The following is a 25,112-nucleotide window of genomic DNA, read 5'->3' on the forward strand; positions in this document are numbered from 1 at the left end:
AAAACCATGGAGTTGGAAAAGCACAGAGAACTGATAGTGCTGCTCCTGATTACCTGCCAGTGACCACTGTTCAAAATTTCTGAATAAAAATATGATTTTATATCGACAGAGATGAGCAAAATTATAAAGTGAAAAATGGTAAATGAACAGTTAAGAAAACATAATATGATATGCTATCATAAACACAAATTGACCATAAGACATAGGAGCAGAATTAGGACATTCAGCCCAACAAGTCTGCTCCACCATTCAATCATGGCTGATCTTAGTTTTTCTCCTCCTCAACCCCAGCTCCCGGCCTTCTCCCCGGAACCTTGGATGCAATGTTCAGTCAAGAACCTATCAATCCCTGCCACAAATACATCCAACAACCTGACCTCCACAGCTGCATGTGACAACAAATTCCATAAATTCTCCACCTTTTGGCTAAAGAAATTTCTCCACATTTCTGTTTTGAAAGGGCACCCCTCTATCCTGAGGCTGTGCTCTCTTGTCCTAGACTCTCTCACCACGGGAAACTTCATTTCCACATCTACTCTGTCTAGGCCTTTAAAGATTCGAAACGTTTCAATGAGATCTCCCCTCATCCTTCTGAATTCCAGCGAGTACAGACCCAGAGCTATCAAACGTTTCTTGTCTGATAGCCCTTTCACTCCTGGAATCATCCTTGTGAACCTCCTCTACACCCTCTCCAAGGCCAGCACATCTTTTCTAAGATCAGGGGCCCAAAACTGTTCACAATACTCAAGGTCTTATAAAGTCTCAGCATCACATCCTTGCTCTTGTATTCTAGACTGTTTGAAATGAACACTAACATGGCATTTGTGTTATCAATGAAGATAATATATAGGAGTACTCAAAATATTATTTAAGAAACCAGATTTTACAAGGAAGGACTCATGGTATAGGGGCATACATGGTCATATACTGAGAACTAACTTATCTTTAGAAAATAGACATTGGACATAAATGCATCATCTTCATCACAAACAAGAGAAAATCTGCAGATGCTGGAAATCCGAGCAGCACACATAAAATGATCGAGGAACTCAGCAGGTCAGGCAGCATCTATGGAAAAGAGTACAGTCAACATTTGGGCTGAGACCCTTCAACAGGACTGGAGAAAAAAAGATAAGGAGTAAATTTAAAAGGTGGGGGAGGGGAGGGGAGGGAGAAACACAAGGTGATAGGTGAAACCAGGAGGGAGAGGGGTTAAGTAAAGAGCTGGACAATTGATTGGTGAAAGAGATACAGGGCTGGAGAAGGGGGAATCTAATAGGAGAGGACAGAAGGCCATGGAAGAAAGAAAAGTGGGAGGAGTGTCAATGGACAGGCAAGGAGGTAAACTGAGAGAGGGTAAAAGGGATGGGAAATGGTGAAGGTGTGGGGGGCGCATTACTAGAAGTTTGAGAAATTGATGTTCATGTCATCAGGTTGAGGCTACCCAGACAGAATATAAGGTGTTGTTTCTCCAACTTGAGTGTGGCCTCATCACAACAGTAGAGGAGACAATGGGAAAGGAAAGTGAGATTAAAGTGGGTGGCCACTGAGAGGTCCCACTTCTTCTTTCAGAAGGAGCACAGGTGCTCAGCAAAGCAATGTCCCAATCTATGTCCCACCGATACACAGGAGGCTGCACCAGGAGCTCAGGACACAGTATATGACCCCAACAGACTCACAGGTAAAATGTTGCCTCACCTGGAAGAATTGTTTGGAGCCCTGAATGGTAGTGAGGGAGGAGATGTAGGGACAGGTGTAGGACTTCTTCTGCTTGCAAGAATAAGTGCCAGGGGGGAGATCACTGGGGAGGGACGAATGGACCAGGAGGGAGGGAAGGACTAATCCTTCCACTTCCTTCAAATAAAAGGTGTAGCCATAGGCAGATACATGGGTCCCAGCTATGCCTGCCATTTTGTCGGCTATGTGGAACAGTCTATGTTCCAATACTACTGGTGTCAATCGCCCACTTTTCCTACGCTACATTGATGACTGCATTGCTGCTGCTTCCTGCACCCACGTGGAGCTTGTCAACTTCATCAACTTTGCCTCCAACTTCCACCCTCCCCTCATATTTACCTGGTCCATTTCAGTCACCTCCCTCCCCTTTCTCAATCTCTGAAAACAGCTATTCTAGTGCTATCTAATATAAACCCATGGACTTTCACAGCTACTCGGACTATACCTCATCCCACCCTGTTACTTGTAAAAACACCAACCCCTTTTCTCAATTCCTCTGTCTCTGCCACATCTGTTCTCAGGATGGGACTTTTCATTCCAGAATAAAGGAGATGTCCTCCTTTTTTAAATAAAGGGGCTTACCTTCCTCCACCATCACACTGACCTCAACCACATGTCTTCCATTTCATGCACATCTACCTTCACCCCATCCTCCCACCACCCTACCAGGGATAGATTTCCTTGTCCTCACCTACCACCCCATCAGCCTCCACATCCAGCACATAATTCTTCATGACTTCCACCATCTCAAACAGGATCCCACCACCAAGGATATCTTTCTGTTTCCCCACCCCCCCACATTTTCTGCCTTCCGCAGGGATCGCTCCCTATGTGACTCCCTTGTCCATTTGTCCCTCTCTACTGATCTCTCTCCTGCCACTTTCCTTGCAAGCAGAACAAGTGCTACACCTGCTCCTACACCTCCTCCCTCACGACCATTCAGGGCCCCAAACAGTCCTTCCAGGTGAGTCAACACTTCACCTGTAAGTATGCTGGGATAATATACACCATCTGGTGTTGCTAGTATGGCCCGATGCAGGCTGGGAGACTGCTCCTCTGAGCATCCACGCCCTATCTGCCAGAAGCGGTATCTCCCAGTGGCCAGGCATTTTAATTCCACTTCCCATTCCGATATGTCTATCCATGGCCTCCGCTACAGTCGCGATGAGGCCACAGTCAAGTTGAAGGAACAACACCTTATATTCTTTCTGGGTAGCCTCCGACCTGATGGCATAAACATTTATTTCTCAAACTTCGGGTAATGCCCCCCACCATTCACCCCTTCCCTTTTCCCTCTCTCATCTTATTTCATTGCCTGCCCATTACCTCCCTCTGGTGCTCCTCTCCTCTTTTTTCACTTCCATGGCCTTCTGTCCTCTTCTACCAGATAACCCCTTCTCCAGCCTGTATCTCTTTCACCAATCAACTTCCCACCCCTTTATTTCACCTCTCCCACCCCCAGTGTCACCTGTCACCTTATGTTTCTCCCTCCCCTCCCCCCACCTTTTAAATCTACTCGTCATCTTTTTTTTTTCTCCAATGCTACTGAAGGGACTTGGCCCAAGACATCGACTGTACTCTTTTCCATAGATGCTGCCTGGCCTGCTGAGTCCCTCCAGCATTTTGTGTGTGTTGCTTGGGTAATTTTCCTGTTGATGTTTGCTATCAGCACAGTGCTGCAACAATCTGCAAATGGGCCTTGGCTGTTTATATGTTATGTTAATGTTACATAAAGTGAAAGAGTGTAATATATATGGGATTGCTGATACTATCAATCTAGATAGGTAGGTGATGTAAAGAGTTGCAAAGGGTGACTCTTACCTTACAGCACAGGAGCAGATATATAATATATTGAATATAATGTGGGAAAGCTTGAAGTATACACATTGATTTGAAAAAAAAGCAGGTTATTCTTCAGATAAGAGATTGAAATTGAGAGCCAGTCATTTTCTCCTGTACGTGAATGTGCAGATCCAACTAACACAGAGGAATGCAAAAGTGACATGACAAAATGTTAGAGCATAACATCGAATGCAAATTACATCAAACTTCGTCTGACTATTCCTGAAGTGCCATAGACCATTACTTTAGTTATGGTAAAAGAAAGTTCCAAGGATCATTAGGTTCATTCATGGAAATAGAATACTCTCTCGAGTAGAAAGTAAATAGCCTGCGGCATTATTTTTCGAGGTTCATGTGAGTGACTGGAAATCTCATTGAAATATATGAAATTTAATTAGATTTGTAGGAAAGAGGCTGAGGTTGAGACTCTTGTCTCAAATATATGCCTTAGGTGAGCAGTCATAGCCTCAGTACTAGAGCAGAATACAAGACTGAGATTAAATCAATTTCTTTTCATTAAAAAATGTTTAAAACATGAATTTTCTATCCCAGGTAATTGCCAATATTGTGTCCTCAGCAGGTCAGGCGTATCTATGGAAAGGAATAAAAAGCTGACACTTCAGGCAGAGACGCTTCATCAGTACTGGAAAGGAAGAAGGAAGAAGTGAGAATAAGAAGGTGGGGGAGGGAAGGAGTACAAACTGGTAGGTAACAGATAAAGCCAGATTAAGGGGAAGTTGGATAGGTGGGGCAAGAGGAAAGAAGCTGGGAGGTGATGGGTAGAAGAGGTAAAGGGCTGGAAAAGAAAGAATCTTGTAGGAGAGACAGTGGCTCATGGGTGAAAGAGAAGGAGGAGGGGCACCAGAGCGAGATGATGGGCAGGTGAGGAGAACAGAAGAATTAAGACAGGAGCTAGGATGGCGAATGGCAAATGAATAAGGGGGAGGAGGAGAAATTACTAAATGTTAGAGTAATCAATGTTCATGCTGTCAGATTGGATTCTACCCAGACATATATGAGTTGTTGCTCTTTCAACCTGAGATTGGTCTCATCACACCAGTAGAGGGAGTCATGGACAGACATGTCTGAATGAGAATGAGAAGTACAATTAGAATCAGTGGCTATTAGGAAATTCTGCCTGTTGTGGCAGATGGAGCAAAGGTACTTGATGAAGTGGTCCCCCATTCCCAGTCTACAGATGGAATATGCAACTCATTAGTTCTGGAGAAATCTGACGTTTCAACAGGTACCTCTGAATTCTGATTTGCCAGCTTTCTATTACAGGTCCACAATCCCTTATCTGAAATCCTTGGGGCCAGTTGCATTTCGGAATTCAGAATTTTTTGGATTTCAGACCGCCCCCCCCCCCCCCACCGATACCAAAAAACACATATGCTCAAGACCCTTATTTAACCTGTCTCAGAGCAGTGGACTTCAGGACCCAGTGGCACACCAAGCCTATGCACATCCACCTGTATACTTTAAATCATCTCTAGATTACTTATAATACCTAATACAGTGTAAATGCAATGTAAATAATTGTTATACTGTATTGTTTAGGGAATAATGACAAGAAGAAATTCTATTTCCGAAAAAAACATTCAATAAAACATAAAAATATACAGCTTCAAATGAACCGAATCAAACACATGGTAAATGACTTATTGGAATAAATGTAGAACGTCACTGTCACTGTCACTGTAACACTTCAGTAACTTGCCTTTCTGTTTATTTAAATCATATACAGTGGTAGTTCCGACACTATTTTCTTCAGTAAGACGCCGCACAGACATACCACGATTAAGCTTCTACAATAACTCCACTTTCTGCGTAATTGATAAAGAAGATTCCGTCTCTTTTTCTCACTGTTACCCATAGGGATATCTGCAGGTCTTTTTGATATTTTCACAGTGAAATTAAACACAAAGTCAACAGTGAACACAAAATATTAGTGAACAGCAATTCTCGTGTAATCAGTATGAGCGCTGAGCCACAACTGACGTCAGGCGGCCTCTGCTAGTGCTGCCACATCACACCTGAGTGACGTCAGTTGTTGGCGAAAAAAACTTCAGTTTTCTGAGCTTTTTGGTTTTCAGAATTTCGGATAAAGGAATGTGCACCTGTATTAGACATAAATATTTACATCTCGGGCGAGTGAAGTGATTTGTTGAACTGGATTTACTGAAGTGTGTTGTAGATACTGTAAAAAAAGTGGGACTTGCCTGTTGGCATCTCAGCAGAAACTATTTTTACACCATCCACCTGGATCAGATCTTCAAAACACATGCACTTTTTACATTTCCTTAAACTGAATCCAGCTGGATCAAGATCAAGGAGAGAAAAATGACTTTGCACAGTGTCATCTATCAGATTAGTCTATATTTTCAGTTTGCCTTTGACATTCAGTGCTGTAATATTTTGAGAAGCACCTTTCCCTTAAACTCCCAGTCTTCCACTTCTGTTGCTCCTGATCTTCTCAACTTACAGGGTTTTGTGTAAGTGCAATTTTTAGACAGTTGCATGTTTGCTCTCAGTGACAGCCTCTTTATTCATACTATTTTCTTCTCACTGCTTCCCCCCCCCCGCCAAGTCTTTGGAGTTGTTGACTTCTACTAGAATATAGCATCACAAGCGAAGGAGCAATGTCAGAAGTAAAGCAAGAGGCCTTGAATTCATCTTTAATTCTACCTTGTCTCTTGTCAAGTTCAATTGAGATCCTGTACCACAATCTATTAACTACGGGATCTTTTTGATGGTGTCAAAAACTAAAATCTATTAATCTCAATCTGTTCTGTGCTCAGCATAGAACCATACAGTTATGCGGCAGAAAAATGGGCCTTTCAGCCCATCTTGTCCATTCTAACCAAGTTCCCTATCTACATATTCCCATTTCATGCATTAAGCCTACACCCCTCTACTCCATTCCTGTACCTGTCTAAGTGCTTTTTAAATGTTGTAATTTTATCTGCCTCTGCCAGCTCCTGTTCCTTAAATCTCCTTTAAATTTCTTCCCTCTCATCTTAAAGCCATGGACTTGAGTTTTAGACTCCCCTACCCTGGGAAAGAGTTTTCAGCTGTCAATAATGTGATCTTCATAATTTTACAAACCGTTATAAGATCACACCACAGTCGCCAATGTCCAGTGAGAAAAATTAAAATACATCATTAGAATATATCTTCCAATGTAACATCTTGCTGAACTTTATTTTCCCCACACTCTTTAAAATCTAAGCACATCCTTTCCATAGCGTGGAAACCAAAATTGTACATGATGGGAAGTGTAGCCTAGCCATCTTGTTTCAGTCTAACATCTTGTACGTTAAAGATGAACCTGTTAATTCACATCATAATCCTTGTTTCTTATTGTCTACATGCATTAAACTTTTCTTTGTAACTGTAACAGTATATTCTGCATACTGTGGGTGCTTTTCCATTATATAGCTTGACTTAGTTATGCTTTGAAATTACCTGTATAGATGGCTTTCAAAACAACACTTATTACCTGCACCTCAGTACAAATGACAATCATGAACCAGTTCCAGTTCTAATGTTTGTACAACTGCAACATGACATCCTAATCATCATACTTATGGCCTTGACCAAGTGTAGTGAAGAAGACATTCTTCACAAGAGTGTGTCTTTCAGTTCTCACTACACTATCTGCTTGTGTCATAAGTGGCAACTGCGAATGTATACCTAAGTTTTTTCTGCACGTCAACACTTAGCAGATTCCTGTTATTCGGGTGACACAGTCGCATAAAGGTCAGTGCAATGCTGCACAGTGCCAACGTTCACTGGCTGGGGTTCAATTCCCACTGCTATCTGTAAGGAGTTTATAAATTCTCCCTGTGACCACATGTGTTTCCTCGCTCCCCCCAGGACTCTCATTCTAAAGATGAATGGTTAGGGTTAGGCTTAGTGAGTAGTTGGCATGTTATGTTGGAGGCAGAAGTGTGGCAACACTTGAAGGCTGCCCCCAGCATATCCTCAGGTATGGGGATAGGGTCTGTCACTGTATAACACTGGGGTACAGTACCATTGGGGACGAGTCTGTCACTGTGTAACACTGGAGTACAGTACTGGTGAGAATCAGGTCTGTCACTGTATAACACTGGGGTACAGTACCGGTGGGGACTGGGTCTTCACTGTATAACATTAGAGAACAGTACTGGTGGGGATGGGGTCTGTCACAGTATAACATTGGAGTACAGTACCAGTGGGGATGAGTCTGTCACTGTAAAACATTGGAATACAGTACCAGTGGGGATGGGTCTGTCACTGTATACAGTACTGGTGGGGATGGGGTCTGTCACTGTATGACACTGGGGTACAGTAGCGGTGGAAACGAGGTCTGTCACTTTATAACACTGGGGTATATTAGCAGTGGGGACGAGGTCTGTCACTGTATAACATTGGAATACAGTACCAGTGGGGACGGGTTTGTCACTGTATAACAAGTGTAGCAACACTGGTGGGTTGCCCCAAGCGTGTTCTTAGGTTGAGTTGTTTATTGATGCAAAATTACACATTTCATTTTATGTTTCAATGTTTCATTGCACATGTGGCCAATAAAGCTAATCATAGTCTTTATTTACCTTATATACAGTGTGTTACAAGTATTTGATGTCTTAAAATACAATATTGTATGCTTGTCTGGACTAAATTCCAACTGCCGACACCTCTCCCATTTTTCTAGATGAGCTTTGGCTTTTTGTATCCTTACACAGATTTCTTTGCTACCACTATTTTTGGTGTAATCAGCAAATTTACTAATCCAACCACCTGTATTCTCATCCAAGTCATATATATGATAAATGTTAAAGGCCCCATCACCAGTCTCTGTGATATACCATAGATCTCCAGTCAGAAAAATAACTGTTCACTATTACCTTCTGCCTTCTATCACCAAGCCAATTTTAGATCAATTTGCCAGCATACTTCAAATCCCAAATGCTTTAACCTTCTGGAACAGCCAACGACACAGAAAATTTTGAGAAAGTTGTAAAGTCTATGCATATTATGTCTACTACCATCCTTGCATCAAATTTCTTTGTATTCTAAAAAAATTCAGATCTATATATGTATAACTAAGGTGCCTAAGACTTTTGTGCTGTACTGTATACTGTGTCTTTCCAGTTACCAAATAACACTTAATACTACTGAGCTAATACAAAATAAGTACTTTTATTTGTTTCCCAAAGACCTTCCGATTTTAACCAATATATATATGCATGCGCCTAAGACACATGCATGCACAGTACTGTAAATACTGTTCTTTGGAATATTTTCAGATAGTGGTTTCCTGCCTTATCTGTGCAGACCTTTTGCATTGTGGAACAACATTTGCTGCTCTTCAGTTTCCACATGTATCACCTGAAGCAAAGATGCAAATTTTCTGTCAATTCCTCAGCAATATTTTCCCTCTCTTCAGAGAGCATCCTGGAGTACAGTATATCCCATCAGGATTTGCTGATGTATTCAAATCTTCAATTTTTTTTTGTGATACCAGCTTGTTCCAGAATATCAATATATGTTTCCCCTAACTGTCCACCATCCATATCCTTCTCCCTGGAGAGTAGTGATAAGTATTCATTAAAGACCCTACTCATATCCTTTAACTCAAGAAATAGATGTCCCCATTGGTAACAGAGGGGACCCAGTCTTTCCCTAGCTACTCCTTCACTTCTAGTATACACAGAAAATGATTTAGGATTCTCCTTAATGCTGCTTACTGAAACCACTTCATGTTCCTTTTTTATCTTCCTAAATTCATTCTTAAGTTCTCTCCTATGTATAACTTCTATAAACTTTGAAGAACTCCATTGCTACTAATTGCCTATACTAAATGAACATTGAAAGCCCTCAGAGATCTAGAATTCCAAATCTTTCCAGTCCTCTAAAAGGATTCGTCTTCATCTGAATGGTAAATGTCAGGCCTCTTGTGTCTCGGCCTAGTTCTAAACTCATCAGGCTGAAGCAACAGCTTTGTGGCAACTTGTGAACTTGCTTTACCTTGGCTGATTAAGTCTTCATAAATGAATATTATATTTTATTTTCGCATAAGATCCAGATGAGAAAATTTTCCAGCAACCTATCCTGGGCATTGAGTGCAAATCATAATATCTTTGCAGAGATCTCATGAGTAATAATTCAATTCCGCAACAGGTTAGGGATTGATATCTACAATTCATCCTGTTCTACAGAAACTTCAGACAAATTTTCCTTTCTTGGCCTCTTCCTCACTGAAATCATTTGTTCTTATCCATATCTTTCATTTGAAGAAAGCAGGAGAAGAAAGGAAGAGGTCAGACTTCCTCAACATTCTCAGGTTTAACTTGCCAAACACTGTGAATGAGGTGGTTGATGAAGTCAGCCTGACTTTGAATATTAATTCTTCAGCACGGAATAATGATCAGTTTAGATGAAGGATGAGCAGCATACACAAAATATTGGAGGAGCTCAAGCAGGTTATACAGCATATATTGATGGAAGTAAACTGTCAATGCTTGGGGCCTGGACCCTTCAGGATGCATTGATATAGAAGATGAAAACAGAGGAGTGCCTTTACAGCAAATACATAAACCTGGGTTATCCTAAAGGCATTGTACTCAATGAAGTATTTTTAACTGTAGCCACATTTGTAATGTAGAAACAATTACAACAACTTCAATTAAATAAAATGTTTTACACATTATTTGTGTTCTTTGCACTGTGGATGAATGTTGTGGTATTTAGAAGCACGTGGGAAAAACCTGCATAGCTAACCACAATCAGAGAACTACTGGAACTGGGATATTATGTGGCATAGCATAGTTCACTTCCAACACATTCAAAATGCTGGAGGAACTCAGCAGGCCAGGCAGCATCTAGGAAGAGTACAGTCGATGCTTTGGGCCGAAACCCTTCAGCAGGTCCTGGCCTGTTGGGTTCCTCCAGAATTTTGTGTGTGTTGCTCAGATTTCCAGCATCTACAGACTTTCCCTTGTTTGTGATAGTTCATTTGCAACTCTTTTTCTTTGCCAGGATCCTATATCCTTTATTTCACTTTCCTTTTCAAAATATACACTTAATTAAAACATTTCTTTTCTCCTCAATGTCAGAATATGCTTGGTTAATATTAAGAAAGAAGTACTTTGGAAGATGTCAAGATTCTACACTCTTACACTTTGTCAGGTCAAAGAACTCATCACAATGCATAAAGAATTTGTTGAAAAGAGAGTGGAGGGCATTCCATTCATATTTATTCATTACTGTGGTTTAAATTAAGCACAGATTCTGATGCAAGTCCACTGTCTGTCGATGTATATAATAAGTAAAACATGGTAGATTAGTCTAATCCTTCAGTGTTGCTTTAGTTGGAGATTTCAAATGTGTGCTGAGGCTGGAAATCATGAGTCTTACACAAGCAAGATTGCAATGGCGACACTCAGAAAGAAAGCTTTTTCATTTACAAACAATCAAGATCAATCCATGGGCTAAATAATTCCACCCATAATGATAAGCAGGACTAAAACCTAGCGGCAAGAAATCATTAAGAAATAGAGAATATTTCGGTGCACTGCTGCATTTAAACTGCCAGTGGAAGCCAAGTCTTTTCCAAGCGTAAACATTGTATGCCACAGAACAGAATGTAAAATCTCCAATCCCTGTATACTTCCATCCCCCATCAGGAAGGTCTCAAAGCTCTCCGCTTCTTTTTGGATTCCAGACCTAATCAGTTCCCCGCTACCACCACTCTGCTCCGTCTAGCGGAATTAGTCCTTACTCTTAATAATTTCTCCTTTGGCTCCTCCCACTTCCTCCAATCTAAAGGTGTAGCTATGGGCACCCGTATGGGTCCTAGCTATGCCTGCCGTTTTGTTGGCTTTGTGGAACAATCTATGTTCCGTGCCTATTCTGGTATCTGTCCCCCACTTTTCCTTCGCTACATCGACGACTGCATTGGCGCTGCTTCCTGCACGCATGCTGAGCTTGTTGACTTTATTAACTTTGCCTCCAACTTTCACCCTGCCCTCAAGTTTACCTGGTCCATTTCCAACACCTCCCTCCCCTTTCTAGATCTTTCTGTCTCTGTCTCTGGAGACAGCTTATCCACTGATGTCTACTATAAGCCTCATACATCAAAGTTGCTGGTGAACGCAGCAGGCCAAGCAGCATCTATAGGAAGAGGTGCAGTCGACATTTCAGGCCGAGACCCTTCGTCAGGACTAACTGAAGGAAGAGTGAGTAAGGGATTTGAAACTAACTGAAGGAAGAGTGAGTAAGGGATTTGAAAGCTTTCAAATCCCTTACTCACTCTTCCTTCAGTTAGTCCTGACGAAGGGTCTCGGCCTGAAATGTCGACTGCACCTCTTCCTATAGATGCTGCTTGGCCTGCTGCGTTCACCTGCAACTTTGATGTATGTTGCTTGAATTTCCAGCATCTGCAGAATTCCTGTTGTTTGCGTTTAAATTTCTACTATAAGCCTACTGACTCTCACAGCTATCTGGACTATTCCTCTTCTCACCCTATCTCTTGCAAAAATGCCATCCCCTTCTCGCAATTCCTCCATCTCTGCCTCATCTGCTCTCAGGATGAGGCTTTTCATTCCAGGACGAGGGAGGTGTCCTCCTTTTTTAAAGAAAGGGGTTTCCCTTCCTCCACTATCAACTCTGCTCTCAAATGCATCTCCCCCATTTCACGCACATCTGCTCTCACTCCATCCTCCCACCACCCCACTAGGAATAGGGTTCCCCTGGTCCTCACCTACCACCCCACCAGCCTCCGGGTCCAACATATTATTCTCCGCAACTTCCGCCACCTCCAACGGGATCCCACCACTAAGCACATCTTTCCCTCCCCCCCCCCTCTGCTTTCCGCAGGGATCGCTCCCTACACGACTCCCTTGTCCATTCGTACCCCCCATCCCTCCCCACTGATCTCCCTCCTGGCACTTATCCTTGTAAGCAGAACAAGTGCTACACGTGCCCCTACACTTCCTCCCTTACCACCATTCAGGGCCCCAGACAGTCCTTCCAGGTGAGGCGACACTTCACCTGTGAGTCGGCTGGGGTGATATACTGCGTCCGGTGCTCCCGATGTGGCCTTCTATATGCTGGCGAGACCCGACGCAGACTGGGAGACCGCTTTGCTGAACACCTACGCTCTGTCCACCAGAGAAAGCAGGATCTCCCAGTGGCCACACATTTTAATTCCACATCCCATTCCCATTCTGACATGTCTATCCACAGCCTCCTCTACTGTAAAGATGAAGCCACACTCAGGTTGGAGGAACAACATCTTATATTCCGTCTGGGTAGCTTCCAACCTGATGGCATGAACATCGACTTCTCTAACTTCCGCTAGTGTCCCACCTCCCCCTAGTACCCCATCCGATATTTATTTTTATACATACATTCTTTCTCTCACTCTCCTTTTTCTCCCTCTGTCCCTCTGACTATACCCCTTGCCCATCTTCTGTTTCCTCTCCCCCTCCCCGCCCCGCCTTTCTCCCCAGATCTCCTGTCCCATGATCCTCTCATATCCCCTTTGCCAATCACCTGTCCAACTCTTGGCTCCATCCCTCCCCCTCCTGTCTTCTCCTATCATTTTGGATCTCCCCCTCCCCCTCTCACTTTCAAATCATTACTAACTCTTCCTTCAGTTAGTCCTGACGAACGGTCTCGGCCTGAAACGTCAACTGAAACTCTTCCAATAGATGCTGCCTGGCCTGCTGCGTTTACCAGCAACTTTGATGTGTGTTGGTTGTAAAATCTCCTCATTGCCTCTTAGGATTTGTAGACATGGAAATTAACATGATTGCTAGTTCCTCTCATATAGTGGGGAATTTCAACATAGCCCATTTGGTAGAAAACAGATGAGAATCACATTGGCTTAAGATATTCAAGGTTAAAGTTTGTCAGAATACAATGAAATTAGGCCAGTTCCTGTTATTTTCCTACCATATACATTGTATTAAATCACCCCACGGTTTGCTTTAGAATCTGATGCATTAGAAGTCATAGCTTAAAAGAGCAAACTCATTGCAAAGAATGCCCTCGGGCGATGTAACATGAGCGCATTGTGCAACATTTGACTAATTGTGTCATTAATAATCAAATGGCCCTGGTGTACTTGCAAAGGTGTGGGGCCTGCAGGTCAGGGCACTAAAGTGGGAATACTCAGCAAGAATAGACCATGGAAACCCTACTGAATCTAAACTTTTTTCATTTGATTCCACAGGCAAGCTGATTGTCTACTTGGGAGGATATATTGGGACAACATTCTGTTTACCAGTGGAAGGAAGTGCCAATGTTAATCTATTTCACCAAATGGCAATTGGCACTTTGATATTGGTGTAAATGACAAGATGGTAATCTAAGACAGAACAACCTACCTAATAGACATCTGCATAAAATGAGATTTTAAAAAAATGTCAATTCAGCTTGGCCCATGGATGGGATCTGGTTAAATATACAATGTGGCAAGTAGAACAGACTTTCTGCATATATGTTTATTCATTAGAATGGATTTTTATGATTATATCCATGACATTCTCCTGGTTTGGTGCCAGCCTAATAGCCAAGTCTTCACAGACACATCAGAACAGGATATAACTCATCACATTCACTATATCATAATTCAAGAAGCTGTATTTTACAAATGTCAAAATAAAAGCCAGGTGTGAATTGCTAGAATTGAATTGGACATAGAACTTGATCTCAGTAGAATGTGCTTTTCTTAGATTGTAAGAATATAAATGGAACCTTTGAAATGCCAGACAAGGATCCACTATACCTGACTAGTCTGAGGAGAGATATAAGATTGCTGACATCTGCTCAAGCAGCTTAGGCTCTGCTACATGAGCTATGATCACTGTGATATTAAAAATATGCTCTCATGGAGAACTTGTACTGTTGCACTAGGTCAGTGGAACTTTGCAGTTGATGTAAAATGTAAAGGAGCTAACTATCAAACTCAAAGGCGGCCATGCTCCAGAAAAATTAAACCGCTGTTAAGTCAGATAAGACCACCAATCAAAAGGAAGACCTTGTGATGGTGTTTGAAATAGACACCATAGTGGAATAAAAGAGGCATTGAGACAGGCACATGGACAAACAGGGAATATAGAATATTTGCAGGCAGAGGGTTCAGTTTAATTTGGCATCATGGTGTGGCTGGCCATTGTGGGCTGAAGTGCCTGTGTTTGTGATGTGCTGTTCTATGTTCAAATTAAAGCAGATTTTCTGCTTTATTCAACCTTGAAACTGACTGGTTTATACTTGAATTCCTACTTAGAGCAAAAGAGAAAAAGGTACCTTTGTGGTTTTTTAACAGTGAATGAATTAAGAATCAGAATCAGGCTTATTTATCATTGAGGCATATCATGAAATTTGTTGTTTAACACCAGCAGAAATTTATATATTTCTTGTATAAATAAATACTGTAAAAAGTGAGCAAGAATAGTGAAGTTGAGTTTGTGGGTACATGGAGCCTTCAGAAATCTGATAATCTGATAGCAGAGGGGAAGAAGCTGTTACTAAAATGTTTAGTATGTGTCTTCAGATTCCTGTACGTCATCCTAATACTAGTAAGGAGAAGAGGGCATGTCTTTGGTGATGGAAGTCCTTAATGATGGATGCCAGATTTTGAGACATTGTAGCATTGGGTAAGCTTCAGTTACTTCTGTAACAGTTCAATATAGTGTTAGTATTAGCGATGGTATACAATTAACTTTCCTTTTGTCATACCCACCCAGCTCCCAGACAGTATGAAGGTAGAGGTACATATTAATCTCCTTTTAATCTATTAGATTCCATGTTCTGCATTGAGATTCTAGAATGAGACTAATGGGATTCCAGTTCCCCCCTTCCCATTCAAAGAAAAAATATTTTCAAAACCCCCGATCCAATTTATGGTGCTAGGGTCCGGGACATCTCAGAGTGGCTGCAGAAATTTCTCGAGATGGAGAATGAGTATTCAGAGGTCATGGTGCACATTGGCATCGATGACATAGGTGGAAAGGGGAAAGAGATCCAGCACAGTGAGTATAGAGAGATAGGGAAAAGGCTGATGAGCAAGACCTCCAAGAAAGAAATCTCTGGAGTACTCCCAGTGACATGTGCTCGTCAGGACAGGAATAGGATGATGGTACAGATGAATGAGTGGCTGAGGAAGTGGTGCAGGGGACAGGGTTTCAGATTTCTGGATCATTGGGATCTCTTCTGGGGAAGGTATGACCTGTACAAAAAGGATGGGTTACACCTGAACCCAAAGGGAAGGGTTTAAACTAGGTTGGTAGGGGGATGGGTATTGGAGTGGAAAGGCTGAGGGTGGGGTAGTTGATATAAAAGCTGATGCAATGTGTAGTGAGACTGTGAGGAATGACAGGCAGACGGTAGGGCAAAATTGCCAACAATGGGGTTAGGTGAAGTGTAATATGGAGGCAAAATTGAAAAAGGGTGATGAAAGCAGGACTGAAGGTGTGATATTTGACTGCATGTAGTATTCAGAATAAGGTAAATGATCTTGTAGCACAGTGAGAGATTGGCAGGTATGACACTGTATGCATCGCTGAGACATGGCTGAAAGAAGATCATAGTTGGGAGCTTAACATACAAGGATACACCTTATATTGAAAGTTTAGGCAGGGGGGTAGGAATGGCTTTGTTTGAGGAAAATGAAATCAAATCCTTAGAAAGTGGTGACATAGGATTGGAAGATATAGAATCATTGTGAGTAGAGTTAAAGAACTGCAAGGGTAAAAAGACACTGATGGGAGTTAATATACAGGCTACTAAACAACAGCCAGGATGTGCGCAACAAGTTACACTGGGAGATAGAAATGTATGTCAAAAGGGCAACGTTACAATAGTGATGGGGAGATTTCAATATGCAGTAGATTGGGAAAATAAAGAAGCCCGTCTTCTGTGTTTGTAATCAACTGGCCTCTTTTGCTCTAAGTCAGCCTTCTGTAGTACAGAGCAACAATATCCCTCTCCGCTGATACTGCCTGATCTGGTGGGCAGACTCTACAGCTCTGACCTGCATCTCATAGTGTTTTTATGTCCTTTTGTTTGTACTTTTTATCCCTCATAATTAATCTACCTACCAGATAGCTTCATTCACACTTTATCAACACAGAAATCCTGACCTCACTCCATCAGATTTAATCACTCTTCTCTTCATTCTTTCCCAATTAACCCTGCAATCAGACTTATTACCAGAATCAAAAACAATTACTTTTCCCAAGCAGTAAAGTTGATCAACACCTCCACACACTAACCCAACTCACCACCTCCACCATGAGGCTTGGAGCAAAGTGATGATGGTGCTAAACGGCGACTCCTTTGCTTCCATCCTCGTAGACAGCTCTATTTCTATCATTGATATCTCTTTATTTTCCCTTTTCAAGGTTCTTTTGAAGGCCCTGACCTGAAGTTACATTCTGACTTCGGTTCTTTGCGGGAATAGGATCCGCTCTCAGGGGCTCACGACCGGCCACTTGTTGATATCCCAAGGTCTTCAGGGTGCTGGAGTTTTGTGGCTCTGGAGACTGGCTGATTCAAGGTTGGTGCCCTTGATTGAAGCGTCACGGGAAAACACAGAATATTGGAAGTGGTGGATTAGTTGCTGTGGGATGTGTGTTCAGAGACCTGACCTCTAATGGGTGCAAAGCTTGGAAAAAGCAATGCAACAGACTTTTAACATCAAGAATCAGTGAGTTGCTTTTTATGTCTCCCCTTTCATTGTGAAATGGGGACACCTCTTTTTCTCTTATTCGGAAGAGAGAGAGCCTGTGGAATGCTGAAATACTGGGTGAATGAGTAGTCTTTGGGGTACTGCAAGTCTGTATCTTTATTGATGCTTTGCTGCACACTAGGGTGCTCGGTGGAGGGTGCCGATGCATTTTTCTTGTGGGGGGGGTGGGGGGGTCATTGCCTTGCTGCTGCTTGTACATGGGAGGTGGGAGCTGGGGGTGTGCTTTGGAGATCTAAAGTTTAACTGGCATTCATTCTTTAGGATACTCCTCTGTTTTTGTGGTTGTTTGCAAAGAAAAAGAATTTCAGGATGTATATTGTATACATTTCTCTGACATTAAATGTACCTATTGACTGACTTTATCAGTTCCTGTTGGTCATCTTATATACAAACACTCCTGTACCTAGCGTTAGTTTATGACATACAATTTCTCTATGTATATAAACTATTTTATGTATTTATATTTATTGTTTTTTAATTATTGTGTTCTTTATCTTATCTATGTTTTTTGGTGCTACTTTAGATCAGAGTAACAATTATTTTGTCCTCTGTTACACCTGTGTACTGGAAGTGACATTAAACAACCTTGAATTTTGAACTAACTTTTAAAAATAACAATTCTGACAAAAGGTGCTCAAACTGCAAAGTTAATTCTAGCTCGTTCTGCAGACACTACCAACTTCTGCCAAGTGTTTCCAACATTTTCTACTTTTCTTTTGCACTTTCAGCATTTACTGTTTATTTTGGATTTTCTTCCTTTTACTTAGTTCCAAATGGTTATCTATTGTGCAGAATTTTACATCACAGAGAATCAGAATCAGATTTAATATCACTGATGAATTTCATGAAATTTATTGTTTTTTCAGGACTGTGCAACACATAAACACATAAATTACATTATAAAATGCACAGAAAAATAAATTATCTATGTATTTTTATTGTTATGGTAGCATAGCAGTTAGCAAAATATTTTTATAGCCTGTGGCATTCCGGCGCAATCTGTAAGGAGTTTGTACATTCTCCACGTGAACCACATGAGTGCTCTGATTTCTTACCGCAGTCCAAAGACGTACCAGGTAGCAGGTTAATTGGATATTGTAAATTGTCTTGTGATTATTTGACTAGGAGGGTTGCTGGGTAATGCAACTCATTGGGCCAGAAGGACTTTGAAATCTCCTACTATCTCTTCTTTCAGTTAGTCCTGACAAAGGGTCTCGGCCCAAAACGTCGACTATGCTTCTTCCTATAGATGCTGCCTGGCCTGCTGCGTTCCACCAGCATTTTGTGTGTGTTGCTTGAATTTCCAGCATCTGCAGATTTCCTCGTGTTTGCGGACTTATTCTATGCTGGATCTCTAAATAAGTTGATAAGTAATGCAAAAAGAGAGCAAAAAGAGTGAAATGGTGTTTGTGGGTCCATTCATTGTCCACTCAGCAATCTGATGGTGGAGGGGAAAAAGCTTTTCTTAAATCATTGAATGTGCGTCTTCAAGATTTGGTTCAACAGCAGCTGCCAGTGTTTCTGCTTGTCAGAAGCTCCACCCCCCCCAACCCTTTCCTTTGTGTTGATACACCAAAGAATAATGATCTTGGCAGCCTTTTAAGCTTTTTATTTTGTATCGATTGATCACAACATCTGAAGTGCATGTTCAATTTCTGGCCTACGCTGAATTATTGAGTGGGCCAGTTCATTATCTAGCTGGTTGCTTCAAGTGCCAGGTATTGAGCATGTGATATCAGTCTCAATTTAAAAGAGAAAAAAAAGACTCTAAAGTAATAGAGATTAAAGCAAATATCAAGGTCCTTCACTGACATCACCGATATTGTACATTTAAAATTCACCAGTAAAGCCATGAGAGAAAGTTAGGATAGTTTTTAAGAAGGAATCCTTTCTCTCCAACTTCCAGAAGCTCTGAGGGCTGGCTTTTATTCCTACACGAACAATGTCTTCTGCTCCCCTACTCAAGTGGATGTCTCAGACTTGTTGTTTTCACATCCCACTTGTAAGGCTGCATGAAAATGGAAAGAGAGATGAAAAATTGTAGTCCAAAGCAACTCCTAGAATCACTATGCCAATATGATGAGGAGAGGGAGGGACCAGAGGAATAAAAAAGGAAAGAAAGAGAGAATGGTCAGTAATGGCAGAAAAAGAAGAAAAGATGGAAGGAGAAGACATTTGCTTTTTATTCTGATCGTCTCATAGGAGGGATGTAGAGGCCTTGAAAAGGAAGCTGAAGGGGCCTACCAGGATGTTGACTGAGTTTGAAAGCATTGGTTATAGGAAAGATAAGACAAATTTCGGTTGTTTTCTCTGAAGCTTTGAAGGCTGAAGGGTGATCTGATAGAATTTTATAAGATTATAAGGGGCATTAATGGAGTAGACAGCTGTTTTTTCTCCCCAGGGTTGAAAAGTCTAATACTAGGGGGCATGAATTTAAGGTGAGGGCGGGTAAGTTCAAAGGAGATGCATAGGGCAAGTTCTTTTACTTAGAGTGTGGTCTGCGCCTGGCATGTATGACCACAGATGGGGGTGGAGGCAAATACAGCAGAGGCATGCAAGAAGCTCACAGACTGACATGTGAACATGCAGAGAAAGGATGGCTGTGGACTTGGTGTCAGTAGAAGAGATTAGCTTACTTATACATTTAATTATTAGTTAAATTATCTCTTCACAACATTGTGGGCCAACATTGTTGCTATGCTGTACTGTTCTATTACTTACCTGATGGCAAGTCCAGGAACAAAGTGAGAGGGTTCACAGCGCATCTCCTTCATCAGGACTGAAATTAGATTCCAACATTGCAAAATGTTAAAAAGCAGAGCACTCTAAAGAGCTGAAAGCAGGTCCACAGCTGTGGTTTCCCACATCACTCACCGACACTCATCTGTACAGGTATTCATCTGCTTTTCTCTTCCCATCTTGTCCACCCTTAAGCAACACCTACAGGACTAAGTAAGTGAGTATCGGCTCCACAAAACCTTCACCCTCTCTTGCCGCTCAGCTGTACATTATTTTAAAAGGTAAGTCAAGGTCAGACAGTTGGTAAATGTTCTAAAATTTGAACCAGGCACATTCTGACCCCGAGGCAAGTACGCTATCATCCAACTCACAGCAGTCACTGCAGCAACTTTTGAATTGGTAACGGCTAAGCAATTTCTATTTCCTCACAGACACCCTGGTGATAACCTTGATCCATCTGTCCTTTCATCATCTCAAGTTATTAGACTCTTATTTTTGATTTTGTTTTGTCATTTCAGACATGACATATCTATTTGTGTCTATGAAGGAGGAACACCAGAAAATCACAATCTCTTCTGAGAAATTTCTGTAGCTTGCTGTTCCAATAAAAAGCAAATCTACCATGAGTTTGTATTCAAAGCTATTGCTATCAACTCTTTATTGTTTGTTTTGAGCTAATTCATTTTGTTTTATTTAGTTTTCTTTTCCATCAGATCTTGCTGTTCCATCATTTAACATTTGGAGAAAATTATTAGAGATCTTAACAAGCCAAATGGATTAACCAATATTTTATAAGTAGTAGTAGTAGTAGTCATACTTTATTGATCCCGGGGGAAATTGGTTTTCGTTACAGTTGCACCATAAATAATAAATAGTAATAGAACCATAAATAGTTAAATAGTAATCACAACATGTTGCATTTATCTAAGAAATGGCATCAAACAAATACTTAAAGAATAATTGAAATAGAACGGACTGTAGGAAAGACTGAACAGAACAAACAATGTCTTATGGAAGCAGTTAAATATTTCAGGTTCATGACCTTTCATCAGATTTGAAGAAAAACCAATGAAGTGAAACGTTAGATCCACACACACAAAATGCTGGAGGAACTCTGCTGGTCAGGCAGCATCTGTGGAGAGAAATACGATTTAGTGTTGTGGTCCAAGGACTTCATCAGGAACAGAAGTTGCTTGCTTCTAATATTGCATGATTTGTGTTTTTTTTTTCTTTTGTTGTGCATTGGGTGTTGGTCTTTCTCTTTTTTTAATTGGGTTCGTTCAGATTTCTTGCTTTGTGGCTGCCTGTAAGTGGACAAAACTCAGGGTTGTATAATTTACACATAGTTTGATGATAAATATACTTAGAATATTTGAATCTCAAATCTTTGAATCAGGACGAAGGATCTTGTCCCATAACATCAAATCTTTATTGCTCTCCCTAGATGCTGCCTGACCAAGGTTATACTTATGTGTACGGACTACGCTGAAGCCTACACTGTAGGCCTGATTTATACTTTTGTGTAGCCCTACTCTGTAGTGAGCATGTGTAGTTGTGTCTGCGTCACTCTGCAATTCACCATCAAAACACTAGTTGGCGGTGGGGTTTCTATGCCACTGTGTTGGGTTTCTTCGTGAAAGACATGGATGAGGAAATGCATTTCAAATATTTTCGGATGTCGGCAGGTAGATTTGACGATTTGGTTCATCATCTCCAACCACTTATTTTGTATCAGTGTACAGACACGGCATAGAAAAGCAACCGGAAATGTGTAGGTGGAAATGCGGTACTACCAAGCCGACTAATCACAGTTGCTGCGATCTGCATCGCAGCAATGCGTGAGTTACATTTTTGGGGAGGTACATGTCACCCTATGGCATAGGGTACACCGTACCTATTGCGTACATTTGACGCACAAATATAAATCAGCCATTACTGAGTTCCTCCAGCATGTTGTGTGTTGCTCTGGATTTCAAGCAGAATGTCATGTGACCTGAAACATTAACTTTGTTTCCTTTTACACAGATGATGATTGATCCTGCTGAAAGTATCAGCTTTTTCTATTTTATTTCAGATTTCTAGCATCTGTAGTTTTTTTTAGTTTTTATTCAGTGGACAGTTGATTGACTGAAATGATTCTCATGAAAAGGTGGTGTATGATTGAAATTGGGAAGAAAAGAGTTGGCCATTTGACCAAACCTACATATTTCCTTTGCAACAGGAACACCTCTATATTATCAATAACATGAGGAAGTCTGTAGATGCTGGAAATCCAAAGCAACACACGCAAAATGCTGGAGAAACTCAGCAGGCCAGGCAGCATCTATGGAAATGAATAGAAAATTGACATATCAGGCTGAGACCTGGGTTTGGGCATGAAACAATGACTCTTTATTTCCAACGATGCTACCTGACCTGCTGAGTTCCTCTAGCATTTTGTGTGTGTTGCTGTAGTATCAATGTGCTCTTTCCTCAATGTATTACATTGTACTGCAGCTATTAAGTTAACAAATGTCATGATATGTGCCAGTGGTATTAAACCTGAGACTGCAGTGGGCAGGACATTCTGTACCCAAGGTAACCTGTGTGTGGTGTGTGCAAATGTGCTGGCAGTTGCCTTGTGTGTATCCACCTTTGGGCATGCACTAACGTCCTTGCAGCAAAGCTTGGTCTGCAGCTTCCTTTGGATCCCTGTATCAATGGATCTCATTCTGTGGGCCCAAGTCCATGGGCAAAGATGATCTCATATTAAATGAGGTCAGGTACAGACAAACTTCAGTCTTCTATGTGAAGCTCATGACCTGGAATATCAGGACCTTTTTGGAATCTCCCAACAGTAACAGAACTGAACAGCACAATGCTCATAAATCTAATGCTGTGATGTTACTGTCTCCACCATGATTGTGTGATCATTTGAGTAGGTGATGACAAGCTGTAATAATGAAGCATTGAGTAAACCAGAAAATGAACTGTATCTTCATGGAACAGGCTTCACCATCAAAAAGCAATTACTCAAGTGAGCTCTGTGACACTCCAGCTCATTCCCACATGGAAATAATACAAAATGGCCAGTGCTGCCTCTGCTTTAACACCAGAGACTCTGGATGAGGCCAAGGAGAACATTTACTGTGACTATACGGAAACCCTTGAGCTAGACAAAAGGACCAGCCCACGCAATGTCAATGCAGATGGTAGAAAATAAATGATAGGAAAGAATTCTTCAAGCAATTTATTTTTTGCTCTAGAATCCAGCATCTGCACTCTCTGGAAATTAGTAAAGCAAAGGTAAGATATGAAAATATACTGGCAACTAAAATGAGAAAAACCTTAAAATACGTTAGTACTTTGGTAGGTCAAACATGATGGCAGAATGTAGTATTAATGGTAATACTCTTGGCAGTGTGGAGGATCAAAGCGATCTTGGGGACACTGAAAGCTGCTGTGCAGGTTGACTCTTTGGTTAAGAAAACATACGGTACATTGGCCTTTCATCAATCGTGGGATTGAGCTTAGGAGCCGAGAGGTAATGTTGCAGCTATATAGGACCCTGGTCAGGCCCCAGTTGTGTGTTCAGTTCTGGTCGCCTCACTACAGGAAGGATGTGGAAACTATAGAAAGGGTGCAGAGGAGATTTACAAGGATGTTGCCTGGATTGGGGAGCTTGCCTTATGAGAATAGGTTGAGTGAACTCGGTCTTTTCTCCTTGGAGTGGTGGAGGATGAGAGGTGCCATGATAGAGGTGTATATGATGATGAGAAGCATTGATTGTGTGGATAGTCGGAGGCCTTTTCCCAGGTCTGAAATGGCTAGCATGAGAGGGCACAGTTTTAAGGTGCTTGGAAGCAGGTACAGAGGAGTTCGACATCAGGGTAAGTTTTTTACGCAGAGAGCGGTAAGTGTGTGGAATGGTCTGCCAGTGATGGTGGTGGAGGTGGATACAATAGGGTCTTTTAAGGGACTCCTGGACAAGTACATGGAGCTTAGTAAAACAGAGGGCTATGGGTAACCCTAGGTAATTTCTAAGGTAAGGACATGTTCGGCACAGCTTTGTGAGGTGAAGGGTCTTCTATGTTTCTATGTTTCTATGTTTCATTCCCAAATACCATTCCTAGAAAAGTACTTCTTTACAGCCTAATTCACGTTAAGCAGATAAAGCAGAGTATTTTATGTCATTCTCTGAAACACAGTACTGTTAATCAATCCATAATCCATTCTGGAATAAAATCATAGAATTTAGATATATAGAATTAAACATAATGCATAATACAACTTCTGAAAAATCTACAGCACATTACAGGCCCTTCGGCCCACAATGTGACCTACTCCAGAAGCTGCCTAGTATTTTCCTACTGCATAGCCCTCTATTTTTCTAAGCTCCATGTACCTATCTAAGAGTCTCTTTAAAGACTCTATTATATCCACATCTACCACCTTCGCTGTGTTCTTCTTTGTTGGTAAGAAATTGCTTAGCTGCATGAGGGAGAGAAATGAGATTCATTATTGTTTGAATACATGCCATTCTTTGTTTGAATGTCTTCTTTTGAGCCATATTGTTAACTACACTGAAACAGGAATCATCCAATAGGAAGAAAGATGTTTCCATATTCTGCAACAATTTGCAGTTACTTCAGAGAAAAATGGGAATAGTTTCGGGAATCTTCTATAGGCGTTTACCTCGAGCAGATTTGAACTGTTCAAGCACTGAACATGATATACAATTTTTACAATATATTGAATTAATTTAAGTGTTGAACTCAGTGATTTGGTGCAAACCCTTTTAGTTGTAAAGTGTGATTTTAAAATGTATTCCATATCTGAAATCTGAGTATTGAAAAGGGCAGTATCAAAATCACTGATGATCTATGTAACTAGTACATTGCTAACAATTAAAGTAAATCAGGGCTCATTGTTATCAACAAATCATCATTCAAGTTTGGCCATTTTAAGTTAGTCTTATTTTTAAGTCTTGCCACTGTTTGCACCTTTTGTTATTGGGGAGGTAATGTGTTCTATTTAGATGTTTCCCTGGAGAATTTGCAGAGAATTATTCCTT

This window comes from Mobula hypostoma, chromosome 2 (assembly GCF_963921235.1).
Source record: "Mobula hypostoma chromosome 2, sMobHyp1.1, whole genome shotgun sequence".
Lineage (NCBI taxonomy): Eukaryota > Metazoa > Chordata > Chondrichthyes > Myliobatiformes > Myliobatidae > Mobula > Mobula hypostoma.